Raw genomic sequence first — 8,281 nt, forward strand, 5'->3', positions numbered from 1 at the left:
GAAAAACCCTGTTTTGACTGCATTTTGGTTGTTATTACTCTCTGTTCGTTTAAATCAGCTAATAGTCATGCTTTTTGAATTCATAATGTCAATTGGGGTGAAGGTTTGCATGCATTTCTGGTCCCTAGGGTTTTTTGAGATTTTAATACCTCTCTGGTCCCTAGGTTTATTTTCTATCCAGAAATAGCTTTAGTATTGCCCCTAATACATAGTTTTTACATCAGAGGGGCAGTGACCAGAGTAGCTATCCTGCTGGGCTTGGTGGCAATGATGTGCAAGAAGTTTATAAACATGCTAGGGTCTGCTCCAGGTATGAATGGCTCATGGCTATGGTTATGCATCCAGTTTGTTGCAGGAGGAGCAGGAGGGAATGAGGTTTTTCAGCCTCTGCTTTCCTTCTTCTTCTATGAATCAGTTGCATCACTAGTGAGGGATGTTCAGTTTCCCCTCAATGTTAAAGAAACCATCTTCCTGGTATTCAATCTGGTAACCTTCCTCTATACAGCCTGCTGCTTCTCTAGAATGAGGGCTGACATTTCTATACGGGCTGATGAGACCCCTGACTCAGGAGTAAACCCCGGTGTGGGAAATGGGAGGATATGGGCCAAATCCTGAAGGAATTCTCTGACCCTATAGTCTGGGATTTTCCCCATGAACAAATTCAGAATCCAGCTGAGGTGGGGAAATATCTGAAAGAGAAGTACCAGGATGAGCCTAAGGAGAGGAAGGTCATTGCAGTGAGCTGGGCCCTGGTGTATGCTTATTGCACGCTGCTAGATACTGTCGGGCAGCAGACAGAGGCAGGGGGGCAGGGAGATCAATCAGCAACTGTGCCGGTGACTCAGGCTGCAGCCAACACTCCAGGCTCAAAGCCAGCATCTAAACCCATGGCTGTTGCTACCAGCACTAGAAGTGGGAAATGCACAGACAAGACCAATCGACCAGTGGATGATTATGATGATGAAGGAGAAGGAATCTCAATGCCTTCTGACATTAAATCAGGAGTCAAAGCAGCAGGTGCAAGATCAGATGCGAATATTGAGTCCTTTTCCCTGAAGGACCTTCGTGGCCTATGGAAGGATTACACTCGAAGGTCTGATGAATCCATAATTAGTTGGCTGGTTCGTCTCTGGGATGCTGCAGGCGAGGCTACAATTCTGGATGGCACTGAAGCCAGGCATTTGGGATCCCTGTCACATGATCCTGTCATAGACCAAGGAATGATGAGGGGAGCTAACTCTCACAGCCTCTGGGAACGGGTCCTAAGAAGTGTAGCAGAAAGATACCTGTGCACAGACGATCTCTATATGCAGCAAACCCAGTGGAAGACAATAGAGCAAGGGATCCAACGCCTGAGAGAAATGGCAGTGGCAGAGATTATCTTCTCAGATGATGTAACAAGTAGGAACCCAGACTTAGTACCATGCATGCCTGTGATGTGGCGAAAACTCGTACGACTTGGGCTGCACCAATATGCTTCTGCCTTAGCCATCATGAAGAGGGATGAGAGGGATGAGACTGTGCTTGACATGGCAAGGAAGCTCCAAGCATATGCAGATGCTGTACATGGCCCGACACATGCGAGAATCGCAGCGGTAGAAACACGTCTGCAGAACTTAGAGGATGAGATAGAGGAGAACCGTAAGAAGCTTAGAGAGGAGATTAAAGAAGACCTTCTCCAAATTTCAGCGCTACAGATCGGAGGTTCTGGTATGCAAGGCAGACGTTTCCCAGATGGTGAGAGAAGGTACACCCCACGAGCTGAGCTGTGGTTTTACCTGCGTGATTGTGGGGAAAACATGAGAAGGTGGGATAAGAAGCCTACTGCTGTTCTGGCACGACGAGTGCGTGAACTGAAGGAAGCCACCAGAAGGAAAGCAGCTCCAGTTGCCCGTAGCCGAACTGCCGGGTATGATGATGATGACATGTCTGATCCCCTCGAAGGAACATCCAAAACATACGCCCAGGGAAAGAAGGATAACCAGGCTTAGAGGGGCCCTGCCTCTAGCCAGGTAGAGGCCAGGGAAAATCGTGTTTTTTGGTCTGTGTGGATTCGTTGGCCTGGCACATCGGAACCACAAGAGTACAAAGCTTTGGTCGATACTGGTGCGCAATGCACATTAATCCCATCAAGACATGTGGGGACAGAGTCCGTTTCTATTGCTGGTGTGACAGGGAGATCCCAGGATTTCACTTTGGTGGAAGCTGATGTGAGCCTAACGGGAAATGAGTGGAAGAAGCATCCTATTGTGACTGGCCCAGAGGCCCCATGTATTTTGGGCATAGACTACCTTTGAAGTGGGTACTTCAAAGACCCAAAAGGACTCAGATGGGCATTTGGAATAGCTGCTGTAGAGACAGAGGGCATCCAGCAATTGAACACCTTGCCTGGGTTGTCTGAGAATCCATCTGCAGTAGGATGCCTGACGGGAGAAGAGCAATGAGTGCCAATTGCCACTTCCATAGTGCATCGACGGCAGTATAGGACCACTTGAGATGCTGTGATCCCCATCCATAAGATGATCCGAGAGCTGGAGAGCCAAGGGGTGGTCAGCAAGACCCACTCACCCTTCAACAGCCCCATTTGGCCTGTGCGAAAATCTGAAGGAGAATGGAGATTGACTGTGGACTACCGTGCATTGAATGAAGTGACTCCACCACTGAGTGCTGCCGTGCCAGACATATTAGAGCTCCAGTATGAGCTTAAGTCCAAGGCAGCAAAGTGGTATGCCACTATAGACATTGCCAATGCATTTTTCTCCATTCCTCTGGCAGCAGAATGCAGGCCTCAGTTTGCCTTCACATGGAGGGGAGTGCAGTACACCTGGAACCGACTGCCCCAGGGGTGGAAGCACAGCCCCACCATCTGCCATGGACTGATCCAGACTGCACTAGAAAGGGGTGAGGCTCCAGAACATCTGCAGTATATTGATGACATCATTGTGTGGGGGAACACAGCTGTGGAAGTGTTTGAGAAAAGGAAGGAAATCATCCAGATCCTCCTGGGAGCTGGTTTCGCCATTAAAGAGAGCAAAGTAAAGGGACCAGCTCGTGAGATTCAATTCCTGGGAGTGAAGTGGCAAGATGGACGGCGTCTGCTTCCTACAGATGTCATCAACAAGATTACAGCAATGTCTCTACCCACCAATAAGAAAGAGACACAAGCTTTCTTGGGTGCAATAGGTTTTTGGAGGATGCATATTCCAGAGTACAGTCAGGTCGTGAGCCCTCTTTACCCGGTCACCCGCAAGAAGAACAAGTTCCAGTGGGGCCCTGAGCAGCAACAAGCCTTTGTCCAGAACAAGCAGGAGATTGCCCATGCAGTAGCCCTTGGCCCAGTCAGGACAGGACCAGAGGTGAAGAACGTGCTCTACTCTGCAGCCGGGAACCATGGCTTGTCCTGGAGTCTTTTTCAAAGACCCAAAAGGATTTTCAAAGACCCAAAAGCCACCACTGGAAGGCAGAAGGTGCCTGAGGAGACTCGGGGTCGACCACTGGGACTTTGGAGTCGTAGCTACAGAGGGTCTGAAGCCAGCTATACTCCAACAGAGAAAGAAATCCTGGCTGCCTGTGAAGGAATCCAGGCTGCCTCGGAGGTAATAGGCACTGAAGCACAACTCCTCCTGGCACCCCGACTACCAGTGCTGGGGTGGATGTTCAAAGGCAAGGTTCCTTCTACTCACCATGTCACCAGTGCTACATGGAGCAAGTGGATTGCTCTCATCACTCAGCGCACCCGTATAGGTAAACTGAATCGCCCTGGGATTTTGGAGGTCATTACAAATTGGCCTGAAGGTGAGAATTTTGGTGTCACAGATGAAGAGGAACAAGAACCAGTGACACGTGCTGAAGAGGCCCCTCCCTATAACCAACTGCCACCAGAGGAAACACGCTACGCTCTTTTCACTGACGGTTCCTGTCGCATCGTAGGGATGAACCAGAAGGGGAAAGCAGCCGTATGGAGCCCCACACGACAGGTTGCACAAGGTACTGAAGGAGAAGGTGGATCAAGCCAACTTGCTGAACTCAAAGCTGTTCAACTGGCCCGAGACATTGCTGAGAGAGAGAAGTGGCCAAAGCTCTACCTCTACACTGATTCATGGATGGTAGCCAATGCTCTGTGAGGATGGCTGGAGAGGTGGAAAAAGGCTAACTGGCAACGTAGAGGGAAACCAATTTGGGCTGCTCATGAGTGGAAAGACATTGCTACCAGGGTAGGGAGGCTGCCTGTGAAAGTCCGCCATGTAGATGCCCATGTACCCAAGAGTAGGGCCAATGAGGAGCACCAAAACAATGAGCAGGTAGACCAGGCTGCAAAGATAGGGGTGTCCAAAATAGACCTAGATTGGGAACATAAGGGAGAGTTATTCCTAGCTAGATGGGCCCACGATGCCTCAGGCCACCAGGGCAGAGAGGCCACCAGGGCAGAGATGCCACCTATAAATGGGCACGAGACCGAGGGGTGGATCTAACCATGGACAGTATTTCTCAGGTTATCCATGACTGTGAGACGTGTGCTGCCATCAAGCAGGCCAAGCGAGTGAAGCCCCTGTGGTATGGTGGGCGGTGGTCCAAGTACAAGTATGGGGAGGCCTGGCAGATTGACTACATCACACTGCCCCAGACACGCCAGGGCAAGTGCTACGTGCTGACCATGGTGGAAGCCACCACTGGATGGCTGGAAACCTACCCTGTGTCTCATGCTACAGCCCGGAACACCATCCTGGGCCTTGAAAAGCAAGTTTTGTGGAGACATGGCACCCCTGAGAGGATCGAGTCAGACAACAGGACTCATTTCAAGAACAGCCTTATCAACACCTGGGCTAGGGAACATGGCATTGAGTGGGTGTACCATATCCCCTACCATGCACCAGCTGCAGGGAAAGTGGAGAGGTACAATGGACTACTAAAAACCCAGTTGAAAGCTTTGGATAGGGGATCTTTCAAGAATTGGGAGCAGCATTTAGCAAAGGCCACCTGGTTAGTCAACACCCGAGGTTCCACCAACCGAGCAGGTCCTGTCCAGTCTGAGTCCCTGAATGTAATAGAAGGAGACAAAGTCCCAGCGGTACATATCAAAGGTTTGTTAGGGAAGACTGTGTGGATCAATTCTGCCTCGAGTACAGACAAACCCATTTGTGGGGTTGTCTTTGCTCAGGGACCAGGTTGCACATGGTGGGAAGAGATGGAACAACACGATGTGTACCTCAGGAAGATCTGATTGTGGGGTAAGAATGATATGCAATATCACTGTTCATTGGATGTTACTGCCATTGTCTGTACATTAAACCATACAGACATGAGATAGAAGGAAATGTGTAAGAGTGGAAGGTCTGGGCAAGTGGAAGATGGAGAAGGAAATGTGTAAGTGTCAAAGGTCTGAGCAAGTGATAGATGGAGCTTTAAGAGACTAAAGTGAAAAGGGGGAATCCTGCAGCTCTGTAATATAGAGCCTGGATTCAGTGGTCCAGTGTGGGGATGTGATGAAGGCATGATGGGTATTGCTTGTAATTTTGGGGAAACAGATGGAAATTTTGTATGAATAATGCATGATGTGTTGTAGTATGTTGCTGATATGGGGATAAGGGGTGGAATGTCCTGGGGTGACGTTATGATGCTTGTATCCCCATTCATCTGTTCTGTGCCTATAAGACCGGCTCTGAAGAGTGGAAGTTTTGTTTGGGTTTCTCTTATCAGGGACACAGAGATGAGCAGTACATAGGGCTGTTTTTCACTTCTTGCTTTCAGCTGGCTGCTTTGCTTGCTCTCTTTTCTGCTCTCGCTTCTGCTCTGCTTTGGCCTCTGCTTATTAGCTAGGTCTAGCTAAAGAGTCCACATCCCTTCCTGGACTGTTTCTCCTCTCCTGTTCCTGTGACCATCTCGAACCTGCTCCGGCCTGGGACCTGGGAACACCGTTGGCTGCAGCAGCTGGCCCAGGCCGGAGGGACTGAGAACAGAGCAACCACCCCCGAAAGAGACTTTCTGATTTTGTCATCTTTCTCAGAGCGCTGTCATTGGGTATTGTTCATTTTGTGTGCTGGGGGGTGCTGTGCCTGAAATGAACAGGTTCTTTCCACCTCTCTCCAAGGAATTTTTTCCCGAACCGGTCGGGGGGAGGGGCCGTGTGGGTTTTGCTTTCTGGAGGGGCCCTCCTTTGCAGATTCTTTATCAAATTTGCCCTGAACCAGGACACATGGGGATTTACATGGCCTCATTTTTGGTAGCAGCAGAGCTGCATTGGTGGCTTCTGTGAGAAGCTGCCTGAAGCTTCCTCATGTTTGGCAGAACCAATCCCTGGTTGCTCCAAAGATGGACATGCTGCTGGCCAAAGCTGGGCCCACTAGAAATGGGGATAACAAAGTTATTGTGCAGTTGTAATTGTGGCCAGAGAAGAGCAGAGTGAGAACATGTGAGAAGAACAACCCTGTGGACACTGAGATCAGTGAAGGAGGAGGGGCTGGGGATGTTCCCAATGCAGAGATCCATCTGCAGCCCATGGTGAGACAGCCCTGCCCCTGCAGCCCATGGAGATCCATGGGGAATGCAGAGATCCATCTGCAGCCCATGGTGAGACAGCCCTGCCCCTGCAGCCCATGGAGATCCATGGGGAATGCAGAGATCCATCTGCAGCCCATGGTGAGACAGCCCTGCCCCGGCAGCCTATGGAGATCCATGGGGAATGCAGAGATCCATCTGCAGCCCATGGAGGAGCCCGTGCTGGAGCAGGTGGATGCCTGGAGGAGGCTGTGACCCCGTGGGACACCCATGGAGGGAGGGGCCCTGCTCCCAGGCTGGAGCAGCTGCCCTTGGAGGATGCACCCGTGGAAGAGTGACCACCCCACAGCAGTTTGGGGAGCACTGTGGCCTGTGGGATGGGCTCACTCTGCAGAAGTTCATGGAGATCTGTCTGCATGGGAGGGGAGCCCACAGTGCAGCAGGGCAAGGACTCCTCTCCCTGAGCAGTGGGAGAAGCCACAGGTCATGGACTGACCATAGCCCCATTCCCTGTCTCCCTGTGCCACTGCGGGAGAAGGCAGAGCTGGGAAGGAGGGAGGGGGTGAGGGGAACGTGTTTTTAAGGGTTTATTTTACTTCTCATTGTCCTGCTCTAATTTTGTTCAGTAATAAATATAATTAATATGTCTTAGTTGAGTCTGTTTTGCCTGTCATAGTATTTGATGAGTGATCTCTCCCACTCCTTATCTCAACGCATGAATCCTTTGTTATATTTTCTCTGCCCGGTCCAGCTGCAGAGGATTGAGTGAGGGGCTTTGGTGGCTGCCTGGTGTGTGGCCAGCACCAGCCCACTACAGTTGTGTGTCCAGTACTGTCAGCAGTCAACAATTTTCAGTTTTTATTTACCAGAAAATAATTGTTTGTGTAATTTTAATTTGTCACTGTCTTTATTTAAGGTTAATATCCGATCTCACATCCTTGAAAATACAAAGAAAACAGCATATACATTTGATAACACTTGGCTACATTGTTTTTTCTCTCTCCGCTGCATCTCCATTTAAGATTTTGATGAATTCACAGCACATAGCAGAATGATTCAAGAAGTGCATGCTTAGGTATATTGAAAAAGTTTAGTTTACTTTTTTTAATGATGCATATGTATTTATGAGTTAGTTTTTCTAGAAAATGGGTAATACTTCTAAAGGGGAATTAATTTGAATTAAATTAATGTAATGAGTAAAGTACCAATGAGAAAATATCAAGCTCAATATCAAAACTCAATTTTGTGTAATTCTGCCACTTCCAGTGTGCAGTAGATGGAATTTGAGTCTGTTGTTTGAATGCTAGGGTAATGGTTTATTTTAACTTCAAGCAGGGCTGGGTCAGTATGAATACAATGGAAAGAGGTGTGCCAAAGGCCGTTGAGTACATGTAGTATGACGTTAAGGTAGAACCTTGTTCTTAGCCTGTTCTATGGCTTGAATTCTCCTATAGGCTTGGAGTTTGGTATGTAATAGGAATTTCTTGCAAAATTAATTTGCTCGTGTAAGACATTGAAAGGCAGATACGAGTGGTAGAAATAGCTAGAAAAATTTTGTGAGTTCTACCTAAAATCTTAACAATTGCGACTGAAAAGCATGGAGTGCTGTTAGGTCTGCCCTTAAATTGGGGTGTGAACAATGTATGTTCCTGACTACTACTGTTACTGGTTTTGAATAGTTAGAATGATAACAGGTAATAACAGGAACAAACTTCAAACTTTAGTTTGCTTACTTAACTATTTTTATTTTTTATTTTGTTCGTGTTAATAGACCTAGAATCTCTTC

Source organism: Melozone crissalis, unplaced genomic scaffold (genome assembly GCF_028551555.1).
Source record: "Melozone crissalis strain CALT ecotype California unplaced genomic scaffold, PUWL_Pcris_2 ptg000005l_1, whole genome shotgun sequence".
Classification (NCBI taxonomy): domain Eukaryota; kingdom Metazoa; phylum Chordata; class Aves; order Passeriformes; family Passerellidae; genus Melozone; species Melozone crissalis.